The 7360-nt window shown below is 44.3% G+C and overlaps 1 pseudogene; it reads right to left on the reverse strand.

The window, feature by feature from the left end:
• Positions 1-534: 534 nt before the first annotated feature.
• LOC141488969 (cyclin-A2 pseudogene) lies at positions 535-1758 on the reverse strand (annotated as a pseudogene).
• Positions 1759-7360: the final 5602 nt, after the last annotated feature.

A 7360-nucleotide genomic window follows, 5' to 3' on the forward strand; every position in this document is an offset into this window, starting at 1 on the left:
GTTTCTGGTTTAAAATCTCATTCTATTTGACAGTGCAGGAGAGCTGTTTTGGCAGCACAGGCAATGGGTGAGATAGGGCACCCTGGCAGGGATAGGCAGAAAAGGCCAATGGTTCCACAGGCATCCTTCCCTACCAGAACACTGCCCAGTCCTGCCCTGGAGGATCATGTCCGAGCTCAGCGGCTGGGAAAATAGATATCAGCCGACACCAGGAGGGCCACCAGCATTCTGAACTTGGCATCCTGGAAAGGCCCCTCCTGGGCTCTCGTACCACACTGTAAGGGAGCCAGGTTCAGCACCTTCTGATCCTAAGGGGCAAGCTCACCTCTTCACTCTGCATTAACACACCACTTAGATCTGCAGCTAAATATGCAGGACAATTGCACATAGAAAAATTTACATTTAAAATCATAAAAATCAAAACAAGGTACTTCATAATCTGTAACTGACTGCTCGAACTTCAAGAAGAGAGCTGGGCCCAATGAAAGCACCCAGCACAGCCCTGCTGGAGAGCCAGCTCTGAGCCTGGGCACCTTACAAGTTTAATGTCTCTGGAGGATTGGTGAGGGACACACCATGGTACTTGGGTGTCTGGTATTTTTCTCTTACAGACTGCTGTGCTTGCTGCGGAGCTCTGAGGTAGGTCTGGTGGAGATCCATTAGGCAGGGCTTAAGACTTTCCAAGGTGTATCCTGTTTGTTGAATTAATGACTCAGGCCAGCTTTTCCCGGTGATCCTGTAGAGTGCTATATGAAAGGCAGCTCCTGCAACTGATGGTAAATATTTCAGGTAAGGGTCAGCATCGATTAAGCTTAACTCTCCCAGAAACATGGCTAAACTTTCCACTTCGGAATTGGCCTGCTGCTGATGGAGGAAATACTGAGTGAGGAACTGGTTGATGGTTGGTGCAGCGAGGTCAAAAGCAAGCACCTTGAGCACCAGGTGCTCCATTCTTAACACCTGCTTCTTGGTGTATGTGTCGTGTCATCTGTGATGTACACAAACTTGGCCACTTCTAGGGGGTAGATCTCTTCAAACTTTGAGGCGAGGAGCATGGCTTCGGTCCCGACAAGCTGAAGCTTCCCCCTCACCACCGACATCGAGGACAGGAACCTATCGATGTAGTTCCCAGCCAAGTGGAGAGTCTCTTTCTGGAATTTGTACTCCTCTCCCACCGCCACCAGCCAGTCCACTAAGATGGCATGCATGCTGTTGGTTATATCTGGTTGCTTCTTCGTGTAGCCCACTTTGGGCTTACACTTAACCTCCATTTCTCTAAGGTACAGATTGACATTTGGTGGCTTTTCTTCTGATTCCAATACCACAGACATGTCCATAGTGAGGGGAGATTCCAAGCTGCCGTCCACAAGGTGGTCGAGCAGCTCCAGCGGCTTCTGGGGCTCCCTGGGCTCCGGCAGGGCCAGGGCTGAGCTGAAGCCCAGGGCGTCGTCCTCGGCTGCGGCCTTGAGGGACCCCGGAGGCCTCTTGACCCGGTCGCCCCGGCCCCCCTGCTCCGCTTCGTCCACATGAATGCTGAAGGCGGGTTGCTTGCCAGCGGCGTTCCAGGGGGGGCACCGAGCCGGGCTCCTGCGCCACCGCGACCCTGCGGCTCTTGGACTTGAGCGCGCAGTGCGCCCAGCACGGTGCGCGTCCTGGCGGGCTCGGCTTCGCCGTGCTTGTCCGGGTGGATGTTTTCCTGGTTCTCGTCCGGGCCGGCGTCCCGGGCTCCGCCGCGCCGGCCGCCGTGTGCCCCAGCATGGCGGGGGGCCAGCCTGGCGGGGCCGGACCCTGCGCTGCGCCCGGCGGGCTGCGGCCGGGCCGGGTCGGGCCGGGAGGCACCGCGGGCAGGGTCGGCTCGGAGCGGGGCCGCAGGCGGGGACACGGGCCCGGTACGCAGGGGAGCTTCGGGAGGCCGGAGGCCCGGAGGCCAGGAGTGGGGCGGGCTCCTCGGGCCGCAGTGGCAGCAGCAGCCGGCGCACCACACAGCCCTCTCCCCGCTCCCCGCTCCCCGCTCCCCAGTTTTATTATATTTTAAAAGAAATAAATTCTACATGGAAGATTTGCAGTTTCAGTTGCAACAATATTTTGATTATACTATGTTATGGAAATGGTTGTCTTATTCTCTATTTTAAATTAAAAATAAATGTGAAAAAATGGGGATAGAGAGAAAGATGGTTTCTTAAACTCTGTGGAGTGAGTGTCTTCTCTGGGATTGTTCTGCTTCACTGCTCTCCACAGGAGACATTTTTTTTTAAGTTTCTCTCAAATTTTACCTTTCTTGCCTCCAAAAGTTTTCCAAGTTGAAAGGTTAGTGGGTCACCTTGTGAATGGAGGAAATGTTTAAGGAACCTAGAGAGAAGTAAACACTTTCCCCAGCTCTACCTAAGTGCCCCTCAAGACCATCCCAGGAGAGAGATTAATGGGAATTTAGGGGACAGGCCGTGGGGATGGGTAAAGACAGCTCCTTACCTTCTGCTCCTGGTGGAAGCCCTTCACAGAACTTAGGAGTGGATGTGGATGATGAGCTCTGGTTCAGAGTGGGCCTGGAAGGTCCAAAGACCCCCTCCTTGCTCAGTTGTTTGTACTGAGGTCTGAGATCACAGAGCTGACTTGTTGGCAGAGTTAAAGAACCCTAGGGTGGGGGTGGGCATGGGGTGCTGAAGGTGAATTTTAGTCACCTGTCTGAACCAGTAGTGAGCTAGGAGACTAGAGACCCAGTTCCTAATCCTGGGTCCTATAAGCAAATATAGAAAATTTAGAAACACAACAGTGCCATAAATAATATTATGAATTTGAACCAGATCCTTTAACTGGATAACAATTCAATTAAAGGTATTTCCAAATTACTTTACTCAGAAAAATCATTTAACACCACTGCCACTGTATACTGAAGAAAGTATAATTCACATCATATGTGAACTAATTACATCTAATTAAAGAAATAGCGATAGTGGGAGCTATTATGATTTCCTTGCAGATTAGAGAATTACTTTTCCAGTTCTCAGTGATTTTAAACTGAAGTGAGCTTAACTTTTTTACTATTCTAGCTATCACACTATAATTCATTTGATGTGTACAGGGTTTGATAGGTTTGTCAGGGATCAATGAATTCACCAGACTCAGTCGGGGACTTATTAACTTTATTGTAAGATATAAAAAGCAGCTGGTTCTTAAGGGAGCTAGGAACTTAAAGGGCAAGAAGCAGAGACTTTTAGAAGGAAAGTTTGAACAAGGAAGAAAGGTGGGTGGGAGGAGCTGAAGGTATTGGAAAGGACTGAGGGAAGGGATTAAGGAGGGCCTAATTTGATGCCTTCTGCACAAATGTACTTTTCAGACTTTTTATGTCAGAGTCAAGTAGTGGTCCAGGATCATTCTTTGGGCAGTTGGGCAACATCCTGTTATCTCAGCAACCATGGGTCTCTCCTGAGATAGTTTGTGACCCCAGTGCTATCTGGCTATGTTAACTTTAACAGGATATACAAGATAAACTTCTGTTTGCTATTGTAACAGGCTTTTACTAGCACAAGTTCAGCACAGAAAGATACAAGGTAATTGTTTGCCAGCATGGCATTTCCTCTGCATACTTACTCTCAATTCGTTTCAGTTCAGGTAATCCTTAAAATATGAAGGCACCAAAACCCATTGAAATCCTCTTAGCAATTATAAGTTTTTTTTTTTAACAAATTGAGCTATTCAAATAACAATAAGGATCCAGTATATACATCACAGAAGTAACTTCAATCATTTTCAAGCTGCTGTCTTAAATAAACTTATATTGTATGACCTAGGAGCAAGGTAAATAGCAGCATTCACCAGGTTCCCTTCCCAGATCTTTCCCCTAAAACCCTGGCTCATTCTTTCCCAGATACATAAAGCATCTGTGACAATCACAAGGCTCAGTGTAAGAGATTGTATGACAAAGGCTTAACCTGGAGCTCCTGCTCATAGCTTCTTCTCCCAGGCAGAGCCCTTTGTTGTTCTTGCCTTGATTATGAATTGGATTGAAGTGAGGCAGAGCCTTGCTCTTTGCCCCTGGAGACATCCATCCTCCACAATCTTGGTGATTTCTCTCATGGTTATCTTAATTTTATCCTATGTATATCCTGTTTGCTCATAGATGTTTGATTGGGATCTCCTCCATTAGATCGTGAGCTCTTTGAAAGCAAGGGACTATCTTTTGCCTTTCTTTATAGTCCTGAGCTCAGCACAAGTCCACTATAAGTCCTGACTAACTGCTAAGTGATTCACAAATGCAAAAACCAAGTGTGGGATCTCTGAAACTCTATTTCAGATGGACCATGGGTCTGCATTGAGTGTTTTGTAATTGGTCCAGATCTCCTGGTCAGCCTGACATGACCTTTTTGGATTTCAGCTCAGAGGTGGTCATACTCTCTTAGAAGTACAGGTTTCAGCAGGAAACCTCCCTCTGGGGGTTTCTTAACCAAATCTAAAACTCAGGAAGTCTCTACTTTCCAGGTGCTACCTGAAGTAAAATACCTGCTTCTCTGGATGGTTTCTCAAAGACTTCTGCTCCAGGAAAGATAAAAGTGGCCAGAGATTCCAGTGTCCCTCTGGGTGTGAATTAGCTTCAACAATGTCTTTAAAAATGGGAGTGGGGAAGGTAGAGAAAATCCCTCCACCTTTGCTGGAAGACCCAAGGAAGTAAAAGGGGACAAAATATGCACTGCAATTTCTAAAAATTAAGTATCCTTCTCCTTCCTGTATCAATAGGGGATCCAAGATTCACTGTCTGGTGGCTATAAGAAAACTGGAGCTCCCTTGGAAAGGCAGGTAGTCCTTACTGATCCCAGCTATATCTTCATTCTTTTTCTTGAATTGGATACTATTGATCTCTGTCAATGAAACAAAAGCAGTTGTTTTAGAAGGGTTAGTAATATCTTGAAAAGATAATATTGTCGATCAGGATCAGTCATTGTGATGAAAATCACAATGTTCCTAAAATACAAAGCTTTGCTAATTCGAATAAGGAACATTGAATGGTGATGAAATATGAGGGCCTGTTTAGCATCAGCATTTCAGGGTCTTTCTCAATCCTCTTTCACATTAATAAAAAAAGAACAATGACAGAAAACTGGATCCCCCTGTTACAAGGAAGTCTCTATCCCCCTGAGCTCTAAGCCACCTGGCACTTTCCCTACAGGGAGATCATGATGTCCTGGTCTCCATAGCCTCCTGAGGGATAGAACCTGGGGCCTTCAGGGAAAGGACAATAACAATCCCAGATTTCTGAGGTATAGACCAGGAAGCAGTCATCCCAGCCTGTCAGGAAGGTCAGAGAAAAGATGGCAGCGGGGCAGCTAGGTGGCACAATGGATAGAGCACCGGCCCTGGAGTCAGGAGTACCTGAGTTCAAATCTGGCCTCAGACACTTAATAATTACCTAGCTGTGTGGCCTTGGGCAAGCCACTTAAACTCCATTTGCCTTGCAAAAACCTAAAAAAAAAAAAGATGGCAGAGAATCATGATTTCCAGGTGATTCAAGATGTAAATGGTGAGTTGGTGAGGTGTAAGGGGGAGGAGGAGATCAAGAACAAGAAAGACATCAGATTTCTTTTATCCTTCTCATTTTGGTTCTCTCAGGTTTCCCTCAGAAATTGCATACGATATAATATAACCTATGGAAGTTTATTTCTGAATGAGGAAATAGGAAGAAAAAACCCAATTTTCAAAAGTAGGTTACTAATATGAGAGAAATAATTATTTCTATCAAAAGTGATAATCAGAAGAAGGAAAGTTCTCCCAAACCTTAAAGTCATTGATTAAAATTATGTGTTCAAGTGAAAATGATTTAATTCCTAGAGTCAGTCTGTGAGTGGGTAGGCCTGGGGAGGAGCAAGGTATAGGGTCATGCTAGCTGGGAAAAGGCCAAAGGAGAAAGAGAAAGCAGACTATGACATGATGGGAATGACAGGGACTACTAGTTCCTTGGACCGGGTTTCATTCAATTATTAAAGAGAACAGAAGCCTGTTCCTGGCAAAGGACAGTCCCAGTAACTCCCATTCCTTTCTAGATCAGGAAAATAATCCAGAAACCAAATCTTTCTTGAGGGTGTGGATAAATATAGGTCAAGGTCAAAACATGGCTGAGATTTCTCCCCAAGAGTCCATTTTCCTGATTTCCAGTGGATAATTATCTTTGAAAAGAAGAAAATCAAAATGCCAGTATCAAAATTGAAAAGAATGAGCTCACCACTAATGAGGAAGAAATTAAAATAGTCATCCGAAGTTATTTTTTCCAACTCTATACCAACAAATTTGACAAGCTAAGTAAAATGGATGATTATTTTCATATTAACAGAAAAAGGAAATAAAATATTTAAATAACCCCATTTCATAAAAAGAAATTGAAGAAACCAGTAATAAACTCCCTAAAAAAATGCAGAGCAGGGGCAGCTAGGTGGCGCAGTGGATAGAGCACCGGCCCTGGAGTCAGGAGTACCTGAGTTCAAATCTAACCTCAGATACTTAATAATTATTTAGCTGTGTGGCCTTGGGCACACTTAACCCCATTGCCTTTCAAAAAACAAAAGAAAAAAGAAAAAAAATGCAGAGCAATATGAATTTACAAATAAATTCTACCAAACTTTTAGGGAACAATTAATTCCAATTCCATATAAACTATTCAAAAATTTAGAAGTAGTTGTGCCAAGACATCAATATGGTGCTGATACTCATATAAGGAAGAGCCAAAACACATAAAGAACATTAAAGACCAATCTCCCTAATGAATATTGATACAAAAATTTTAAATAAAATTTGAGCAAAGAGATTACCAGGTATTATTAGGATAATGATCAGGTAGGATTTATTCCAGGTAGCAGTGATTGTTTAATATTAGGAAAACAATCAACATAATTTACCTTATCAATAACAAATTTAATAAAAACATATGATTATCTCAATAAATGCTGAAACAGCCTTTCACAAAATCCAGAATTCATTCCTATTTAAAACAATAGAGAGTTTGGGTTAATCATCTTTGACAACTTACCAATTTCTGGGACCACTCAAGAATTTCTCTGTCATCCCAGCAAAGCCCCAGCCCACATCCTTCAGTTTAGCACCAGCCCCTAAAGGTCTGTTGAGATCCAAGGAAGTGGCCCTAATCTAGCAAATCAAGGGCTCTCAGATCTCTCTCTCTCTCAGTAATAATCAGAATGAGTAAAGGAAGGACTAAAGTTGTAAGGGCAGGGCCCTTTTCTCACCTCTGGTTCTCTGAAGTTTTGTTGGTAGAAATAATAAATCACCAAGAAGCCAATACTGACCACCAGGACTATAGGAACAGTCATTAGAATGAGTGTCTTCTGAGATGTGAGGAGATTCTCTGAAAATAGATCCT

The sequence above is a fragment of the Macrotis lagotis genome, chromosome 1 (genome assembly GCF_037893015.1).
Source record: "Macrotis lagotis isolate mMagLag1 chromosome 1, bilby.v1.9.chrom.fasta, whole genome shotgun sequence".
NCBI classification, from domain to species: Eukaryota; Metazoa; Chordata; class Mammalia; order Peramelemorphia; family Peramelidae; genus Macrotis; species Macrotis lagotis.